The sequence below is a fragment of the Argiope bruennichi genome, chromosome 1 (assembly GCF_947563725.1).
Source record: "Argiope bruennichi chromosome 1, qqArgBrue1.1, whole genome shotgun sequence".
NCBI lineage: Eukaryota > Metazoa > Arthropoda > Arachnida > Araneae > Araneidae > Argiope > Argiope bruennichi.
The window spans coordinates 88,173,554-88,196,109 of NC_079151.1; the positions used below are offsets into that span (position 1 = coordinate 88,173,554).

A 22,556-nucleotide genomic window follows, 5' to 3' on the forward strand; every position below is an offset into this window, starting at 1 on the left:
GTTATATCGGGAGGAGACTAGACTGAAAGTCAATTTTTCCTCTTGGATGTTATGCGTGTGGATAAGACAACGCTGTGCGGGTATTGCTTGTTTAATATAAAATAATATATTCCTATGACGCATTAAAAAAATTCTCTAATCTTTGAAGTATAACATTTAATTATGTTTTGTTTCATTTAATTTTATACTAGCCGCCTTTAGCGATTAGTTGGTTGGCCAGAATTAATGGTCATTACAATTTTTAATTAAATATTTTATGAAACTTGGCCTTAATGGCTTCAGTAAGATATTTTAAGTTAATAGTAACCTTAACCTTAAGCCGGTCTGATCGTTTGCATTTCCTTTATCTTTTGAAAGCTTCTTTAAAAGTTGTGAAATAAGAATACACTTCAATAATGCAACCTAGTTTCTAACCTAAAAGAATGAAAAGATACGGTATTTTTTTCTATATTATTCCTCCATCTTAATAGTACTTTGAATATGAATTAAAAAAAATTTTTTTTTTCAAGATTCTTCTCAGAATTAAGCCATTACTTCGCTGTTTACCTGAAATTCGCTTTGTCAATAATGATTTGTTTTAAGAACAAGGCAGTTCGAATTGTAAAAAAAAAGTTTGAAAAATGAAATGTATTTGCGACTTTAATAGCGACTTTGATCTTTTAGAATTCCTACGTTTATTGTATTCCCGCTTGTGAAACGTTTAATATTCGTTCAGAATTGTTGGGAAACATGCTCAAAATTTTTTAAATCATTGTTTAAATATAGAAAAATGATTTATACTGCAAAATATTGGTTATTATTGAAAAGATAGCTTTTGAATTTTAAGATGATGTAAATATCATTTTTGTACGTAATATTTTTGAAAGTTGTCAAGGAAAAATGCCAAAAATTTGTTTAGTCTTTAATTAAGTCTGATTTAGAATTAAAAAAAGTGGCTCCAAGATGAACATTCCTACCTTTCAAAGTATATATGTGCCATGTTTGTTAACTCTAGGTCAAGCGATCTGTCCTGTAGAGTGCCAAAGCAAGCACGCATGCATGCATGCACGCACATAGTGCCCACGTTGAGAAAGTCTTCAAGCTATGAATAAGAGATTTATATTAAGCAAAACGAATATTACTGGCGTATCAGCTGGTCGCCAAAAGCGGCTAATAAATTATAAATGAAATACTGGAAAATAAAAATAATTAAATTAAATAAATTGTAATTTTTATTTCACTTCTAAAAATGTTTTTATAAAAAGTGAAGTGTTTTATCTAATTTACTACTGGTCTCTTTATTGGAAGACAATATTCCTTATTCTTTCATTTTTTCCCTTCATTTAAATTAATCCTAAGTGTGTTTTCTGTACAAATCTATCGCGGAAAGTATATTTAAGACGATTATATCTATTAATTGAATACATGCAAAAAATGACAAGATAAATATTAAATATAAAGTATAATCGATTATTCCCTTATCTCTTAAAGCGCCAAATTCATCATAATTTCACACTGAAGCTTTAACCAATAGCAGATCTTTTAAATAAATAACCATACACAGCGGGTATGAAAAGTTGTATAATAAATCAAATGCATCGCTTTCAGAGCGTTATATTACACCTGGCAATTAGAGCGATAAATTATAAATATCAGTGGGGGTAACTCAATTTTCTGTTTATTTAGCATTTTTCGCAGAAATTAGTCTCGCTTTGTTTCTGTTGATACTGTAAACAATACCTGCCGGGGAATATAAATTTGTTAAAAAAGAAGCTCCGTTTTTGGAGCTGGTAAATATTTAATCTTCCATCGTTTTCAATGATTAACTTATTTTTGGCGAAGGCTGTATGTTAGGATTATGAGTAAAATTATCGCAACAAGGTTCAGCATAATGAATTATGTTGACACCTCTTTTTGGCGAAACATAAAAGTTATTTTGAGACAATCGTCATAATTTTGAGATGTTATCTAATGAATGTGAACCTGGACTGAAATCTTTCTCTCCAGGCTTCTAGGCTATACCAACGGAAAGCAACGGCGGATTTGGAGCACATTGTCTCCGTTTGCAGGTGGAATTTTGGCGAAATCGGGATTCACACCTAGAATTCTTCGACTATGAAGATGGATTCGTATCATCAAACCATCGCGACCTAATTTAGGAGAAGGAAAGACGGTATATTTCATATATTGTATCTCTAAAGTCTTTAAGGTTAGTTCAGGGACCACATGCTAATTTAAAATACATCGTTAGGTTTTCAACTAATAAATACATTAGTTCAGCTGCCAGTTTTGCCACAGAACCAACAGAACATGATGCTGAAAATATAGGATGGGAATATAGAGTATAGTCGTGCTTTGTTATTGAAAGAAGGTTACACCAGGTGAAATGTATAGCAAAGATTTAGTAGTTCTATAAATTTGTAACACCTCAGCAATCCATTAACATGAATAACAATCTTGTATGTCTTGATACGTCTGATAGATTCCGAATGAGTTGCACAATCAAAAACAAACCTTTGGAATACTCAAATCAAGTGCTCAAGGAACTTGTCCGAGGCGGACATGCTTTGTATGTTGTTGCAACTGGATGGATGCAGAATTTATTGAAAATTTTTATTTCATTGAACCAATATTAAGCATTTTACAGGAAAAATTATTTTTTTACGTAATTTGTTGACAAAGTCACAGTAGTCGCATCTATTGCAGTTCCAATCCTATGTTCTATTGCAAAAAGAATATCTTCCTATATACTTGAAGTGCCCATAATATTTGCAAACGATATGTAGAGTTAGCCGGGATTATTTTCCGCGTTATGGTAAAAGATAGATGGAAATTTGATGCAATGCATTCAATTGAAAATTACTTAACTTCTGCCAAATAAACTCAAAATTGTATTTATTCAAGTTTTTTTGTAACCTCTTGTGGTGGTTATTTCTAATATTTGGTTAATTACATAAAAATCATTTAATAGAAACATTTGTTTTATATTTAAATACAAATTAATTATAAAATACAATGAGAATTTATTGCAATTGCCAAAAAGTAAGTCTTCGAAGTTTTGAAGCATTTTTACTTTTAGAGCTCTCTGCGTTCGAAAAATGAATATTTTTTTTCATTTTTTTTTGAAATTGCATACTTAATTATATTTTTCAACATACTTGTGTGTAATCCAAATTTCTATACATGACGAAGTGAACAATAAATAGGAAAGCTAATTTGTTCATTAATTTGTTGATAGATGTGATTTTTTTACTTAATTGCTTTTTTATAATAAATAATTTTATTTTCTTACAGATGGAAACGATGCTATAATTCATTTTATCCGGACAACTTTGGAAGAATTCCACTTTGTAAGTAAAACTGTATATATTCTTTTATCCTGAAAAAAGAATCATTTTTGGTATAAAGTCTTTTGTAAAGTAAAAATTCATCCAAAATGTTACCATTGTTGTATTTTAAGTCTTACTCTGAATAAGAAATATATAAAGCAACTAATTATCTGAAAGGACATATTTGATAACGCAAAATTTATTATATTTAAATTATAATCATAAAATTTAAATGGTAATACTTGAAACAAAATTTCTTCAATTTAAATATCAGAAAAAATTGTTTGTGGAAAGAAATTAACATTTTTCATTACATAATGCTGCAAAATTAGAGAAAGACCCATTTAATTTTACCATTTTTTGCAAAAAAGTAATAAAAATTAAGATTTTTTCGCATAATAAATTCCAAATAAAAAATATTATATTTAGATTACTTTTCATCAATAGATATAGGATTTTAAGAAATCCTCTACAGACAGATATATTTTTAATGTCTACGATTTACGCTAATACACTAAATTGAAAACTACAAGAGCAAAACTTAAACTTAAATAAATATATAAATTAAAAAAACTTAAATAAAACTTATTAATAATAAATACTTTTAATAAACTTAAAACTTAATAACCACAGCTATTAGAATTTCTATAGTGTTCGAAAAGTTCGTTTGGTAATTTTTAAAAATTAAGGATTTGTCAAGTAAACAAACAATATTATTATTCTTATAGTAGAGCATAGGATCGAAAATTCAAAGAGCGTCCGCTGCAGAAATCCAACCAATTTTATGCATGTTCTTTATCAGTAAATGAAGGGGTTAAAAAACGCTTATTGCAATGTAAATAAGTCATTATAGCAATGTAGGGTTATATGTACGAATTTTTAAATCTCCTAAATGAATGGGTCGATTTTAACCAAGCTTTGCACACTTACTTTTTAGGACAAGAGACATAATACCAACAATTCTGCATCAAGTGTAAAAGTTAATAATATATTCAATTAATTAAAAACTAACCGCCATTTTGCCGTTTTATTGCAATAATCTTGAAGAAAATTAGTTTACAGGAAATATTTTAATATCATCTTAAAAAATCTTTATCATCTAAAACTTTACCTTTTCAGCGATATCAAGTTCCTTTTTGTTCAATTTTTTTTCTTTAATTTTTATTAATTCTATTAAAATAAGCAGAATATTTTTTTGAATTACAATGACAATAAGACCTATTCTATTACTATATTTTTGATTTTTTTTTAATATCATCTGCAATATTTTTATTTATCTAAATATTCCAGATATTAAAAAATATGATCTTTATATCTTTCAACTGTGCCTAAAAGAAATGAGCAAAATATTTTATATATCCTTCAGTTCCTCCAAGTGATGTATAATAAAGGGTTATGGGCATTATTCTAATTTGTATGAAATTATATTCTATATTAAAAATATTATTTATGAAAACATTCAAACTTCTAGTAAATATAAATACTAGATAAAATTCATAACTGAGACAAACTAATAGAATGTGAATTCATATAAGGACCCAAAATATTATCAGCATGTTTATTCATATATAATATGAATAAAATATTACGAGTCGTATGCAGCATGATCAATATAATAAGCATGATGATTCAATATCGATGTTAAACCTTTGTGAGTGCTTAAAATAAGTGTTCAAAGAATCTGCTGTCAAAAGCTATACCTTTCATATCGTTATTCATATTACACCTTTTGTACTGTGTTGATTTCTATACTATTAAACCTGTGTTATACACTTTATCTATAGTGTACTTCTTTTCAATTTTCTAACAAAAATCTCACTGTAGAGTTTTCCCTTTTTATGATCCTATATTTTACCGTGAAAATGACCTGTTCCCATATGCCTACCTTACTTTTAGGCTTATAAAGAATCTTCAGGGATACTGTAAATAATAAATCAGTTTTCCAACGAGCAATCATTTTTTTGAAGCACAGCTTAATACTTTTATTTGAAGGACGTGACAATTAAATGGAAACGAATTTTTATTGCAAAGGACATCATTAATTTTACTTTGAAAGTTCCTTTAGATATCTCGGGTTTTCAATGATTTTTTTCAATTCCTGTTCCGGAGCGTAATGCTTTAAAATTATTTACTCAAATCTCAGAATGCATATACTATTCATTTAAAAAATTGAATGCTATAAAATTCAATTTATGCCCTTTCTTAGAACTAAAGAATAAATTCATTTTATGTCAATAATTTTTTTTCATATATATATTTGGGGACAAACTAAATCGGTGTTTAATACAAACTTTCCTAACCTTTTCGTATATAAAACTTTGATTTGAGTAATGGTTTAGTTACTTTACAATCTTCCTAAAGGTCTGGAATATGAATTTATGATTCCATTTCATATCGGTTCGTGCAAAAGAAGCTACAATCAGTCGTGCGATTAAGAATTCGTGGAGGACTTTTCTGATCGTTTTTCATTTCCTAGATCCAAATCTTTTATATACAAAATCGCTTATTTCACAAATTTTTGTATTTTTTTTGTATCGATTTAGTGATTTGTTCTCCATCTGAATCGACAAAGGGAAATTTATGGCTTTGAAGACTGTTTTATTTTTTAGAATTTATTTAAAAAAAAAAATAAGACAAATTCAAAAACTAAAATAATCTAAGATGAGTTTAAGCAAAATAAAAAATATTTTTCATGATTTAATCTATGATTGATGATGAAAAATTGTTCAAACATTTGAAATATTCGAATTGATATTAACTATCAAGTTCCATAACTTTAATTGTACTTGCTGTTTAATACCCTTGCGATGTCAAAATCAACAAGAAATTCAATTTTCTATTCATTTGTTTTATAATCTACTCTTATATAGTTCATAAGATTTGTTATATTAATGCAGCTTTTTAATGCTTACCTGATTTATAAAGACGAAAATCCTTCTTTTGGTATTTGCCAAAATCTATATTTTTCCCTGGAATGAAAAGGTTTCTTTTTTTTCCACTTAAAATTATCATGACATTATATATACATGGTTGAATCATTATTAGCTTACAAGTTGAAATAATTCCTGAAAGTGTCATTAAATGAAAGAGAATATAAAAATAAATTATTTAATGTCACTTGCAAATCAAAATATTCAATCTAAGATTTATTTTTCCTTTCAAAAATTGATATTAGTATGGCGAATTATACCTAAAACTAAATATTCTTTAAAAGAATTCATCTACGTACAAATTAAAAAGATTTCGGTAGGAAAACTCGAAAGAATACTTTGATTATATTTAAAATGATTCCTAAAGAACCCGCTTTGACTAAGCTGCGGCATTGTGTTACCTACTAAAGTTCCTTTTTTCTAAAATATTATTTACTAAATTCTCTTTCTATATTTTTTTCAACAAAATAAACATCTCTTCATTTGTAAGACTGAAAAATTATTTCAGTTCAATGTTAATTAAAACCAACTAAATTTATTAAAACTTATTCTGCATTAAGCAGACAAAATAATCCACCAGAACTAGATATATAATAGAATAACATGTTAAATCAGCGATTAAATTTTTTAATTATTTTTATTGATGTTGCTGTGATACATTTACAATGGCTTAACTTTTTTATTTCTCAACCGGTTAATCTAATAACAACGCTAGGTGCAAATGAATAGAAATATCTACTCATATTTTGTAATAAAGAGATGAACAATTAACATTCTGAGATTTATTCTATTAAAATTGTTTCCATTCCAGTTAAGATGTTATGACATTTTTATTTCATTGTTTATAAGAAATTGTTGGACATTTTTTGACACCACAATACGGGGGATATTTTTGGATTCAGAATTTAATATTAGGAAAGTAGAATTATTGTTACATGTACATAAGGTCCTAGGTTTTGATGCGCTTATTTAATACTAATGTAATTTAATTTTAAAGAATTTTTTAAATAGCCATTATAAATATTTAATTTATTTTGACATTTAACTTAACAGCAACCATTTGTAGTTTTCTGTGGATAGTATTTTGCTTTCCCATTTATAGAGATGAAAATCTTTTTAAATAATTGTATATTTTTGATTGCAATGTAAATATTTTCATTGATGCAGATTTTTCTGTTTTTTTTATGAAAGTATTAAAAAGATATCGTAAAAAGTGCAGTTAACCACTTATAACTCAAATGTTTAAGGTTGTTTTTTTTCCTTTTAGTTACAAATTTTCTTAAAGAGAATAATATTATATAATATGGTATCTATGTGGGATATTGTCTATTATATATTCATGATGATGCTCGCATAAGTTACATTCTTGAATTATTGCAAAAAATGACCCACACTTTAAAGTTTAGCGGGGGAACCTATTCAGCATGCATATAAAATTAAAAAAAAATAATATACCATTAACCGAACCACTATCCCCTATTTAATACAACACATCGCGTTTGTGATAAAGAATAGCGATTTGTTCTGAGACTTTTTAAAGAATTATCGGAAACTCAAATTTAAATAAAAAGCTTCCGAACTTGGCTAATGGACTATATTTATTTAGAGGAGCTCAGGAGATTTGGTCTTGAGCAAACAATTCGTGCTCCAAAACTAAAAGCCCGCTGTTTGGCAGACCTTTTCGGATGTCTTTTTCTTTAGTATCCGGACTAATGTAAACACAGGAAAATGAGAAAATGGCTTCTTTATTTTTTGTACACGGTTTAAGGAGGCCATTCATTTTTATCCTAAACACTTTCCTCTCTTGTTGTATCAGAGTTTATATTTAAAAGAATTTTTTTTCAAGGCCTTACTATATGCTTGAAAGTAGGACAAAAAGCAAAAATATGGTATTAGTTTCTAAGATTTTAATAGAAATTTACCATTAATTTTTCATATTCCTTGGCAAACATTATTTCACTGGGAAATTTTCTTTTTTATATTGTATATATAAAAGAATACAATTAAATTTATTAAAATTTAAAGAAATATCTGATTAGAAAAAGAAGATATTCATAATTAATATTTTATTTCTAAACTCCATAAAACCTATGGTCTAAAAGTTAGAAGACTTATTTAATGATATCATACGATTTGGATATCAAGACAACCCTAAACATTCTACACATTCCTCTCATAGCATTTTCTTTTGACTTTTGTTCATAAAGACATCTTTTGAAACAATATTAATGACAAGATAATGTTTTCTAAATGGTGCCCTAAAATTAACACAAGAATTGAATTTACCACTATTTGTGCAGTAAAGTGTTGGCCATCTTATTTAAAAACTGATAGTTTTGGGTCAGTAAAAATGAAGCATTACACGACAGAACAACGTATTAATGCAAGATTTGAATTAAATAATAATAATAAAACAAGGTTTAATCTTTAAATTATATTTTTATTGAATCATAAAGTACACAGGATAAGATTATGTGTCGAATAACGCATAGGGCAAATGACTTCCACGACTTTGCTGGTACATACGCACTCTTTTGTCGAAGTTTGCCATGCCTATTTTGCATAGATATGGATTTCATTGATGCAGCAATGAATTTCCTCTTTCAATGCATACGTGCTTGTGGGTTTGTTGGCCTAGACATTTGACTTCAAATAATTCCATGGAAAGAATAGAATGGTGTTAAATCACACGATCTAGGGGGTCAATTCTCATTTTCGAACTGTGACCACTAGACTTTCATTTTTTTTTTGAAATATTGTTCAACAATGAAAACACCTTCTTATCGTGTAACACTCCATTTTTACTAACCCTAAACTATGAGGTGTCAAATGGTTTTTTTAATAGGTTTTCTGCTCGAAAGGTAGTAAAATCAAATCTTGAGTTAATTTTGGGACACCCTTTATATTTGAAAACAATAACATTGTTGTGGCTATTGTTACATTTTGAAAATTTATTAAAATTAGAAAAAAAAGTATTTATTCATATATTTTTTTTTTCAGTTTCTTTAGCATTCAATTGAAACACAGAAATCTATAACGACCAAAATATTTAAAGTTTCATATTTTAATGTTGCAAATCATTTTAATCTTTTAAAGCTTTTTCCAGTTTGAAAAAACATTGTTACATTAAGATTTTTTAAAATTTCCTACCATCATTTATTTAAATGAAATTTCTATTGTAATATCTGATATTTTATGAATAAACTGTTTTAATTCTTTAATGCTCCTATTTTTAAATTTGATTAATATAGTCAATGGTTCATTCCGAAGTTCATTCCGAATAAATTTTGCTTTCGAACATTTTATTCGTGTTAATGATTAAAAATGAGCATTGATTTGATTGTCAAATCGAAGTGGTCTATGCAGAATTTTCCAGAGGCTTTAAACACTATTGCTATGAATGGGCGGTAATTTTAAATGCGTTTTTAATGTATGGATTTAAGCATCTAATCTGAAAATATTCCCCCTTCACTTTTCAAATTCTGAAAAATTTATAGCTTTTCCAAAAATTTTGCGATAAATATCTTCTATTTTGATTATTCCATTAGATTGCTTAATAATCGTTTTCAGGTTAATAGCTTAAAGGTTTTAAAAATCAAGATACCACTTCTTTATTCATGTCTCAATGTCTGAGTCTAATTTTAAAAACAGTTTTATAACTGGAAAATATAGGTAGCATTAAAAGGCTTTTAGCGGTATTTTCGGGTGAGATATCTGTCGTTTTCTGCTTAAAAATTTAATGCGATCTTAATTGAAATCTAGTTGAAAGCAATCGACCGGCAGTTATTTTGCAAGTCACCCTCGCCTGCAAAATCAATTATTTCAATGAGAAACCTTAATTATACAGATGATTTCCGACATTTCTCTCGCTAATGGCTGGCAAATGAGTGTCAAAGACATTATGCAAAATGTCTCAGGGGGGTTTTAAGGAAAGAAGAGTAATCGGCGGAATATTTTGTTTTTCTGTCATGATTTACATACTAGCTTATCTTTATTTCTTCATTAGCTCTAATAGTAGAAACTGGAATTAATCTATTGCATACTCACAAAATTATGTAGATTATCCAGGAATACTGGAAAAGGTAATTGATTAGTACAAATAACATATCAGTACGTTACAAATTTGGGTGAACACATAACAGTATTATAGAAAAATGAAACTATTATATTCTATTTTATACACAATATATACTACTTATTTACAAGTGCATTATTTATTTTTTGATATAATCGCTCAAATTCACAGGCTAGGGTCCGGGAGATTCAGAGAATATTACCATAAGGTATAGAAGCCATATTTTCATTTTTTCGGATAGATAACAATGTAATAGAAAATTTCGTTATACATGCAGTTTTCTTATTATGAAATGTTGATTTACTTTTAGAGTTCTTTGAAGAAGTTCATCAGTGATAGACAGCCTATTTCTTTGTATTCACCAAGAACACCCGGTTTAACAGATTAGTTTAGTTATATTAACGTCACGTTTTAAACTATTTTGAGACATATCTCGTAATTTTGAAGCAGCGATCAGACGACGAGGACGACACTTGAGCTTGCATCCCTCCTATCCAAGCTTCCGGGGAGATATTTGCACACGACGGATTAAACGTGCATCAGACCTGCTTACACAACGGTTCTTGGGTGGAATCTGGTCTCGAACGTGGAAACTTTAATTCTCGAAGCTAAAACTTACCACCAGGCCGCTAAGGCCCGGTATGTTTCTAGAGCCACGTTCCCAGAATCATTGGCAAATGTGTTATTTATTTCTGAATAATCAGTGGCGTTTACTTTTGGCATTAAAAAAAGTAAGTCGAAAAATATTGTACATAAGATTTTAGATCAATATAAAAATATTCTACTCGTAACACTTAGCAAACAACAGCAAAAGGAAAAAGGGATAGGTCACAGATAACAGTTTTAATCGTGATAAAACCTTAATGTTGAAATAGCAGAGGTATCCATTCAGGAAATGTAAACTCATAATACATGACGCTTATTACTTGATAGTAGCTCGATAATGTAAAAAAACAAACAAACAAAAAACGTTGTGTTACTAGTCGCATAACACAACGTTATTTTTAATCACCAGTATTTTTAACAGAAAATAAATCTACTTTTTGATACAATACTTGATACTTTTTTTTATACAAACACATTCTATATGAACGTATTGCATCTTTACTTTTGTAAATTTGTTACATTAAAAACAAATTGAATGCTTTCTTTCGTATATAAGTCCTTAAAAAGGATTAGGATGTGACACCTCTGATCAAATAATAACCAATAAATTAAAAATCGTCTCTAATAATCTGTTTCTTTTGATGAATATGAGCATAAAATATCTTTTTCTGCTTAACTGATTTCTTTTTCGGTTTGACAAAATTCAATTAAATACAAATACAAAATTTAATTAAATTCGGTTCGACAAATTTTAATTTAATTAAAATTAACAAACATATTCAAAATAAATTGTTTTAAGGGAGAAGCCTTTGGATGTATAAGGATTGTGTTGATTTTTCTTTTCAACGTTTTGAAGTATTAATATATAACGTTTTCGGAACACACCCTGAAAATGATTAGAGCATATTTGGGAATCGTGCACATTGAATGCACTATACTCTCAATGCAGAATAATAACCTGATGTAGAACAACTATCAGATAAATATTATAAAAAATTTTCGTTATATTTAATATTGAAATAATTCCGATCTTTTTATCGTTGATAATGATGCCCATGAGCGTTATGATGAGGTCACAAATTTTCGATTGGGTAATCGAGGCAGCTGCCTAGGATCCTAATCCAAGCAGTCCCATTGAAAAATATTTACACTGTTACCAAATTTATAAAAAAGAACAATAATTATTAATAAGTATTCTAAGATAATTTTAATATTATGCTTTTTTGAAATTTAATATTTATCTGCAATTTATCATAATAATTAAACATTTTAATAAGCAAGAAATCGCCAATAAATAGTAATGACTGTTTCTAAAAAGTTTTATTACTTTAGTCATTTTTTTCATTATATACATATTAAAAAATAAATACATAGAAATAGATTCTCACAAAGTTACTAAAATAATTGCATTAAATAAATCATTAGATTAAATTAAAATTTTATAGAAATATGTTAATAAATTGACCAGGTTTTTAAAATAAAGGCCTCATAATATACATAGATCCATAATAGTGCTGAAATCCGCTGTTAGGTTTGTTACTTAATTCTGCTAACATTTAAATGTTTTACCGTTTTGAAGACACAACTCGATATAAAGCTCTTCTATTGTATACAACTAATTTGTCAAAGTTCCTGGTTTGTCAAGTAAGATTATTGATGATATATTACAAATGGATTGCAGTTTCTAATTTCTAACATTTGTGGCAAATAAAAATATCTTACTATTCTCGGTAAAAACCATTAATTTCCCTAAATATGAAGCTTTCGGACATCTCTCTAATGGATTCACAGCAACTAGGTGCCGTCATACATATTTAATGAATTCATTTTTACCGTATCTTTAGCAAATGCCTGGCACATGGGATCGCTGCACATGTTTCGATCTACAACACTAAGACGGAATGATAATCTCATGTGATTCTCGCACAGGAAAGTTAACAGTATTACGGAACTGTGGAACGAATGTAAACTTTGTCATCGGCTTTATTAATTCCACACCATCTTAATGAGTAATTGGGTCTGCTCCAGCGACCTTCTAAACGCTAAACATCCTGAACTAGGCACGTGCTATTAATTATTCAGATGTGTTACGCCGTTCTGCCTCTGTGAGCTCCTTCTGCGTGCAATTTCATTAAGCGATCTCTATTAAATTCGAATAATTACGGTGTCGTCGAATAAATGAAACGAGCACGATCCATTTCTCAGTAGTTAAAGATATAGTTAATGCCTGCACTTTTCGCTTTAGATAAATTTAATTTAAATACTAACTTGTAGATAAATCTTCTGAAAATATGTTAGGCACCAAGGCGTATATCTCTATTTGTGCAGTTAATTCTTTCGTAGCAAACGATTTTAAAATATTTTGGTTGTTTTATATGATTAAAGAAGACATTCGGTGAAGAATTCTTTCGAGGATTTGAGATGAATTTCAAATCAAAATTATCTGGGTTTGAATACGAGCTTTCAACATTAATTTGTTTAATGCGGGCCACCGTTTATTTATACAAGAATTAAATTTTAAATTCAATAATTTTTGGATTGATACGTCTTTTAACGACTAAATCTATCTACTTAAAAATTATTTTTCATAAATTGGATAAAAGAATCCAGTTTAGCATAGATTTTCTGTTCTTTTGCCTTTTTGCTTTTCATCACATTGTCATTATATTAGATTTATATTACTTTATTTTTGTACTAATTATAATTTTTAATTTTTTTTATAACGCGTAGCTTTGAGAATGTCTTCCTTTTAGGCATAACAATAATTATGTTTCATTATATGCTTTTGTATTTTTTTTTTACTGGCGAGTCACCTGAGATTTACAACAGCGAAGTTCTGTTTTTATTTTAAATATTTTTGCTCAAAGTTAATATTTTTACTATACATTTATTTCTTTTTTAATTTAAAGCTATATATATTCTAAAATGCAATGAAATGTTAAATTACTATTTTATATTTTAACTATGATCTATTGTTGCTAGTTGTATTTGATAGCTTATATAATGTAAATCTACAAACACTTCTAAATTTTCTAATGACTTTTAAATTATCACCTTTAAATATCTCTATTGTTCTATCATACTGTGCATAAAACTTATATAAAAGAATAAAATAAGTATTTATTTAGTTTTTTAGCTTTAAATTGTGTGAATTTAAATGCTTTTTTGGCGCTCACAAATTTAAATGCTTTTTAGTAGATAAGAGAAAAAAGTAAAATCATTTTGTTTCAATCGGTAAAAAAAATATTTTATAAAAGGAAATATATAATGTATAGAACTTCACATTTTTAAAAAAAAAAATCTACGGTAATACAGAACAGGTTTCATATAAATCTATTTAGTTTTACAATTGCTTTTAATCAGCCTTTATAATCGAATGCGGGTGACAAAAAGATGTAAATTAAAATTCACAGGTTTTCATTATTTTTAATGGAGCTGATCAATTTCTTTCATTCCTTATTTATATATGTCCTAAATTATTTTAATTTATACATGCTATCAAACATGTATGAATTAAAGTAAAAAATAATTTTCTGATGTTAATAAAGACAAATAAGCAGACAAAGATAACAATGGTAATCGTACTGCAATGCTTCAAAAATTCTTCTAATCTTATTTAAAAATAATTCTGAAGAAAAAGAAATACAACATTATCTATCACAAAAACTATAATTATTTGCAAAATTATACCCACAAAGAATATTCACAAAATTTTAAAATTCTTTAATTCCACGAGCTTTAGCAGAATGTAGTAAAATTATTAATTACTAACATGAATAAACTCATTTCGCTGACTTTGGAAATCAAAACCAGTATATCGGTTATTAGGTTTAAGAAGTCACATTTTTCAAATTTCAAAATGTATCTCATCTGCGATGTCGATGATTAACTTGTTGGCATAAGGGTAAATGGTAAGATACATTTATGAATTTGATGACTTGGGTATAGTCTGCCAAAAAAGTATCCAAACACTTCTCTTCACTCCCAAACAAATAACTTCAGAATAAAACTGTAAATGAATATCAATACAGCAATATGTTCGCGTTAAATGTATCGAGTATCCGTTCATGTAAGGGATGTCACCATATTTATATTTTCTCAGACATAATTTTCAAACAGCAGCACCCAATTTCAAAAGCATATCTTAAATTCACTGCTTAAAATAGATCAAATTCATGTAGCATTTTGTAACGTTCATAGGCTGGTTGTAATGGGATCTAAATTGCGACCAGTGTGATGCAAAAATTGTTCAAAACACCTTAGAGGACAAATTGATGGGCATAGAGGATGCCAAATTTGGCATGTATTTATTTCTTGGCTAGTAAGTGTTGACTATGAAAAAGTTTTCAAAATTTATTTAGATTTTTAATTAAAGATTAAGGAAAAGTTAACTTTTTTTTCAATAATCGATAATAGAGTAATCAAAGCCATAAAACACTCGTAAAGAAATCAATAATTTAATTATCGCTCATAAACTACTTTACGCTACTTTAACTAATCTTTTGAATAATATGGTTTTATTATCATAGAATTTTATCACTAATTTTATTTCTTGAGTTACAGATTTGTTTTAGGAAAATAGTTGTTTTTTCAGCTGCTGGCTTATATATAGGTTCATTATGAAATTATTAAAATGTTTTTATTTTTCATGTTATTATCGCTTCTGTATTTATAAGAGTAAGTTTTAAAAATGAAATGGATATTGAAATATCCTCTAAAAATTAAATATTCTCTGATGTCGAGGGTTAAGATATTCGAATTTCCTTTACAAGGCATTAAATGTGTAAAATAAAAATGAAAATAGGATTGAACCTAGGAATAATTGCAGTGGAATCTTTTTTTTAATCTCCAACTATGAAAATTCATTCATGATAAATAAGATTCTTTTCCGTGTAAGCTTCTAGTTTTTATTGCTTATGTTCTCTGATATTAACTATAGAAATTGCTGAAGTTGAATCCATTGGTCATGTTATTCAATCCTTTAAAACGGAATCATCATACCTTTACATAAATATTATCAATTTAATAAATAAGGTTTAAAGGATTTCAAATCAAAATATATTTCCGCAATTTAGTATTTCAGAATAGTCAAATAATGCTTCAACATTTTAAAATTGTTTTATTATCACATGACAGTTAATCATTACTTAGTATCATGAAATACGATTTCGAATGGAAATCTATTTACAAATTATCAACGAAATTTTAAGAAGAAAAATTTAGGGATTTTTTAGAAGAAATTTTGTCGAGAAAGCATTTTGATTTACAGAACGTAAAAAGTCAAAGTGGAAAAATAAGAACACTACGAACTGAAGTTAAAGTAGGGCCTGTATTCGAGTGATTAGAAACTGATTATTTATAAAATGTAGATAAATTGGAACTATTACCAATAAATAAATATATATATGTACGCATATACACATCATCGTCTCATTAGTCTAAATTTGAAATTTAAATGTATACCTTCAAAAATGTTATTCATATCGATGGTTAATTTGGCATGAATTTTGAGATTTTATTGTATATTTTTAAAGTTTTTCTTGTACTGGCAAGTACATATAAAAAGACATTCTAGAAAGAAGTTGGCGGATAGAAATTGCTTTATCTCTTGGCAGTATACAAATTTCGGTATAGATAGAATAGGAAATGCGTAGACAGATTTCATAACATAATTCATATCATTTGCATCTTATTATACGACAAAATTCTTAAAATATTCAAGAATATTCTGGCTACAATTCCTAACGGCGGAAAAATGAGTGTCGCGTAAGAAGTTTTTTTTTTTTTACTTCCTTGATGTGTAAGGTTACGCTTTGGAGCTGGCTGAGTTGCCTCCACTTCAATGATGGGGAGGGGTGCATTTTTCAGGATGGATTATACAGTGATCTGTGATTTTCAAAGATAGAACTTAATTCTCTACGAGGCTATATATATTTAGATATTCTGTATAATTTGGCAGTGAGGGTTTGCTTTGAGAGGGATTATTTTCTTATGACCCATCTCCACAGTAAGCTTGCTTTTGATTTCTAAGGTGAAAATTCGGTATTATAAAGTCGAGTTATTTGCTACTCTTTACTTTCTCACGTACAAAGTATATAAATAGAAAAAATTGTAATCGTGAAAAAAAATTCAAAATTCGACGAATTTCTACGTTTTAAATCCCATGGAGTCCAAAAAACAAATTTTGGGAAGTTTCTTTATTTGTCTGTCCGTCTCTCTTTGTGGACACGATACCTCAAAACCCCTTTGAACTTGATGGATGAAATTTGATACAAAGTCTCTACTGCAAGTTTATATCTTTCTATCAAGTTTTGAAAGTGAAATCCATTAAAAGGAAATCTATTCTTCTGTTTGAATACAACTAAGATTATTTAACTAAGATTAGTTAACTAAGATTATTTAAAGACATGAAATATGGCATGTAATTTTGATACTACAATTAAGGTGCTGTGTTAAATTGTAATTTGAATCGACCGGAAATTAAAAGACCGAAATACATTTTCAGTTTTTTGGTACTTTTGGAGGTAACCGCATACTAGAGACTCATTGCAAAAGATAGCAATCTAATAGGTTCTTTCATAACTCTTTTTGGCAATAACATATAGACAATAATATACATAATATAGTAAAATTTATTAGAGAATATGCTGAAAGTTTTTAGGAGACCACTTCTTTTGATTTATGAGACGAATTTCTCCGAAAAATCCGTATTAAATGCAAAAAAGGCGTTAAAAATTTCTCTAACAATGTTATTAATATCTGATATAAAACTAAAATAAAGGGATAAATAATTTTGTCTATTAATCAAATTATTCTGTCAAGAAATGACTAGTTCAATTAATAATGTAAAATACAGTGCTTATAAGAAACTTGAAAAAGAAAATATCTGGAAGCAATGTAGAGTTCCTTTTATCACACTAGAAGTCAATTAAGTACTTTTTTTTGAATTACTATAAGTCGGAAAAAAAGATAAAAATAATTTTTTTTTCTTAAGCAAGCATTAACAGGGCTTCGTTTGAAAAAGTTCGTTAAAAAATAATTATTTGCCCTTAAAGCTTCAGTAATTGAAAGATTTTATCTAATGTCTTCTGAACTTTCTTGATGTTTAATAAAAACGATACTATACAATCTTTGCATCGAGAAAAAAACCCATTCTAAACAAACTTTAAGAAAAGATACAAAATAAATTTTAACTCGAATAAAAGCGGTGCTAAACAAACTTTACTTAGGATAAAAACGATACTAAGCCCTTTTAATAAAAAATTAAACGGAACTAACTTAACCTGTAATAAAAATAGTGTTTCATTAAAAATATGCCATAATGCCTTTTGAAGGTATTTCTTATGTTTTGGAGCAATTGTATAAATATCTATATTAATGGATTGAGAATTACAGGAAGATAATTTTTATTAATGAAATATTTTAAATCAATGGGAATTAAAAAAAATTCGAACTCCATTCGTGTAATCAAAAGCTGACTCCTTCAGCCCACTGGAAGGTTCACGGAAAAATTTGAATGACTGTAACGTTGCAACAGCAACACTGGTGGAAATTGTGAGTCCTAAGGACCATCACCGGCCACGGTACAACCCTTCCGTAAGGAAGTACGTCCCGCCATCAATGGGAGGAGCCAGACCTCCACCTTTTCTTGTAACCACAGGTATGGCGAGAACCAACCACCATACTGGAAACTTCTCATCCTCAATTACGAGGTGCCCCCCCCCCCTTCGCTCATAGGACACGCCATTCGTGTAAAAGAAATTTCTGTTCAATGATTTTATAGAAATAAAATTCGTTTATTGAAATTATCTTCATAATCTTTATGCTAAAGTATATCGTTCAATATAATTTTAAAGAAATGCGGGATTAAACAAACCGTTTGAAAAAAAATTAAACCTACTTTTGCTTATTTTAAAGTCGTTATAAGACTTCAAGAATATCAAAAATTGAATTATTTTGAAATCGATTCTCCGTAGTGTTCTAAAAATCTCAAAGACATTGCTAAAAAAATACCGAGTCCTTGTAAGTCTTATCGAAAAAATATTAACAAAATTCTAAGAAAATGTCAGAAAAAAGAGTCACCTGGCATTTTGTAAATAGGTTGTGGAACCGATAAAAATATGTTAAATGTCAAAGATACCGCAGAACGCAGACAGACATTATGGTGATAAAGCACCGTTTTTCCTTTCACTACATTTAGTCTTCTGCGTGGGTAACTTTTTGGGTAAAATTGGGTTTATCTTCAAAAGTTGGTTCTTTTTGCCCATAAATATATTTATGCCCACAAAATTTTTTTAAGTGTCATAACGAAACTTTAGTTTGGAGAAATAAAACAAAATGTTTTGTCCTAAACAATAGATACTTTTAATTTATTCATTTGTAAATATTTTAGTATATAAATATACTTTTGTACTGTTTAATTATGTATTAATAATATTTACATTTTTTACTTTCTCGTAAAAGTCGTATAGAGAAAATAATTTTCCAAAAATTCGAATTTGAGATTTTGATGAATCTTCGTTTTAGACATGTAAATATGTTAAGAAAGACACGTTTAGAAAATGTCTGTCTGTCTGTGACAAAGATAATTCAAAAACACTGAGTTCGTTAGTTCAAATTTGGCATTCGAACGTTACACCAAATTTTCAGATTTCTATTTAATCTTGAGAATTCCATACACAGGAAGTCTGTCTGTTCTGCTGTTCGAATATAAGTTAACACAATAACTATAAAACGAACAGTGCTAGATGGATAAAATTTGGTACAAAGATTTAAATCTATAGTGTAAACACATATCAAATTTTGAGCCAAATCTAACTACGGGTTGACTGTCTATCAGTCAATAAGTTCAGAATGCGATAATTCAAAAACCCAATGATTTAAATATGTTAAATTTGGTATGGGATTTTGTGACTGCAAGTGCAATTTTGTTTGAAAGTTTTGTTTCAATCGGTTGAGATAAAGGTTTTTGAAACACAAATTTGGCTTTTGGTTACTGTTGGGGATTAATCGCCAAATAACTTGCCAAGGATGAAACAATAAATTCAGTAAAAAAGCCCAATTCAAGTCAAACGCTAAGCTAATATTCATAACTCTTATATGCCCTTGCCATATAAAGTTTATTAGAGGATGTACGAGAAAGTGTTTAGGAGGCCACTGCCGCTGGTTTTTATTGCTATTTTTGCTGATAAAAAATGTGTGCCTCTGTGTGTTGCATATAACAAACTTGACATGTACTTTTAACCATCTAAACTTGATGCTTGTATAGAAACTTTGGTGAGTAAGAAAGTGAATTTCAGAGTGACTGTTTTGAAATTTCAATTAATTAGGTTAAAATTTGGCGTTTTCTTGCGTTAACTTCCAATAATACTGTGTCAAAAAATAAATTTTGTATCATTAAAAATTCAAATGCCGGCGTCCTGGCATAGGGGTAGCGCGTCTTCCCCGTGATCTGGGCGTCCCGGGTTCGAGTCCCGGTTTGGGCATGGTTGTTCTTCTGTTGTTCTATCTGGGAGATGTGTGAATGTGCCCTCCTGTGAAGCGAATGAATGATGCGTGAGTGGCAAAGTCGTACTCTTGGCCCTAGTTGGCGCTGCTATAAAAAATAAGAGACGTTCCCCCTCAGGCTTAAATCGCTGTATTCGTAACAGCGGGCTTGTCAGTGGCAAGTGCCATAAGAAACAAACAAAAATTCAAATAAATTATATGCAATTTTTATACGATTGTAACAATTTTTGCAGTCTAAGTTTCTTTATTTTTTAATTGATTTCTTAAAATTATTTCAGCGTAATTTACAATAAATTTCATTGGTGAAGTGATATTTAATTCATTTTAATTGATGCTACTAATATATCATACTGGATTTTACCATTGCTCTTCTTGAAGATATGAAGATTCGGTTTATCTTTCTTTGCTGAAGAGGTTTCAATATAAAACATGTTATTAATTTCAGCTAAAATGTGATTTCAGAATCAAATAATGGAGTTTTTTAAAGGTTCTCTTTATTAAACACTATTGCTCTTTTCTGTGATATAATTGGATATATATACACATATAAACTGGGAAATGCAAAATGCAATAATCAAGATAATGTGACTTCTAAAATCGGAATATAATTATAATATATGACCTAAATGTTTATTAAAATTTGAATTTTATTGAATTTGCACATGTGTGTGTGCAGCTAGTAACACACACACACACACACACACACACACACACACACACACACACACACACACACAAAATGCGCTATTTATGAATTTTATAAATTACAGGTATTTCTAAATTAATTAGCAGTAAGTTGTTTATTTTCTTTCCAAAATTGGAAAATATTTCCTAAATTGGAAAGAATAAAGATTTTTAAAACCTAAACGGAATGTAGATAGTTTATATGGATTCATAAGAATTTAGAGAGGGATAATTTGTAACTGTCAGTTAAGCTAGTATTTGCCTTTATGTAAAATCTGGGGAATTCATTAATTTATTTCAAACATTTAATTAATGCATCAGTCGGGAAATAAATTAATTTGTTTAAATATTTCAACCTCATTTTAATTCAAAGTACATCTTAAATCAAAATTTTGAAATTCTCTTGAAAAATATATTTTACTTGCTCCCACAAAGTGCAACAAATAAAACAAGCGGCATAAAATTTAAAGCTTTTAAAGACACAAATTTTTTACTTATAAAAAAAGAAATTAATGTGCGAGTTCATGAATACATATTTTTTTAAAAATTTTGTTTTGAATTCACATATACAAATCTTTATTAAACTAAGTAGGCAAATTAATTTAATGGCTAACTTTAAGATTAATACTTCAGGGAACCGTTAGAGGAAACGACCGAATTAATTTCAAATAAATATTTAAAAAAAGGTTGGGAAAAAGGTTGAGTTCCCAAGCAACCACGTCGACTTCGGTAAAATAATGTTTGCTGAATAAACCATTCGTTTTATTAATTTTTCTAAATAAAAATTTATATATATATATTGATCAGAATCTACGAATCAAGAATATTGATCAGAATCTACGAATCAAGAATATTGATCAGAATCTACGAATCAAGAATATTGATCAGAATCTACGAATCAAGAATATTGATCAGAATCTACGGATCAAACTGTAATCCGCTTGATGCTTGCTTAATCAATTGTAAGATTGATAAAATTGAATGCTTTTTTTATAGAATAGTGTATCAAATAAGCAAAAAAATTCCTTAATTCATTATGTATTTACGACTATTCCACACAATGAGATACAATTTGAAACATTGGCACGATCTTAGAAGGTGTTGCGTTTTGACGATCTAATATTCATAAAATACATTTTTTACCGTTGATCAGACCATTAAAAAGTAAAAATACTCATATTAAGTCCATTATTTTTTTCAAGCTTTATGTAATACTTTTGAAAAATTTTAGATTAATTTAATTTAGATTAAAAAAAATTTCATCATTAATAAAAATGTTACCCATGTTTTCGTAAACCTTGGAGAAGTTTTACCGATCAGTGCATGATTGATTACGGTCGATTCTATGCTGACATGACTTTAATGCCTTATAATTCTTCATGAAATAATAATTGAATAACCTTACTCGAATCTTTTCGAATAACTTGTAATTCGAAAAGGTCTAAA

General features: G+C 28.4%; 1 long non-coding RNA gene across 1 annotated transcript in view; it reads left to right on the plus strand.

Annotated features, from left to right (window-relative positions):
* Positions 1 to 22,556, plus strand: part of LOC129978290 (uncharacterized) — a 252,882-nt gene that overhangs the window by 130,608 nt on the left and 99,718 nt on the right. Inside the window, exon 2 of the long non-coding RNA XR_008785224.1 lies at positions 3,274 to 3,329. This is a non-coding gene — a long non-coding RNA (uncharacterized LOC129978290). The remainder of the gene's footprint in view (positions 1 to 3,273; positions 3,330 to 22,556) is intronic.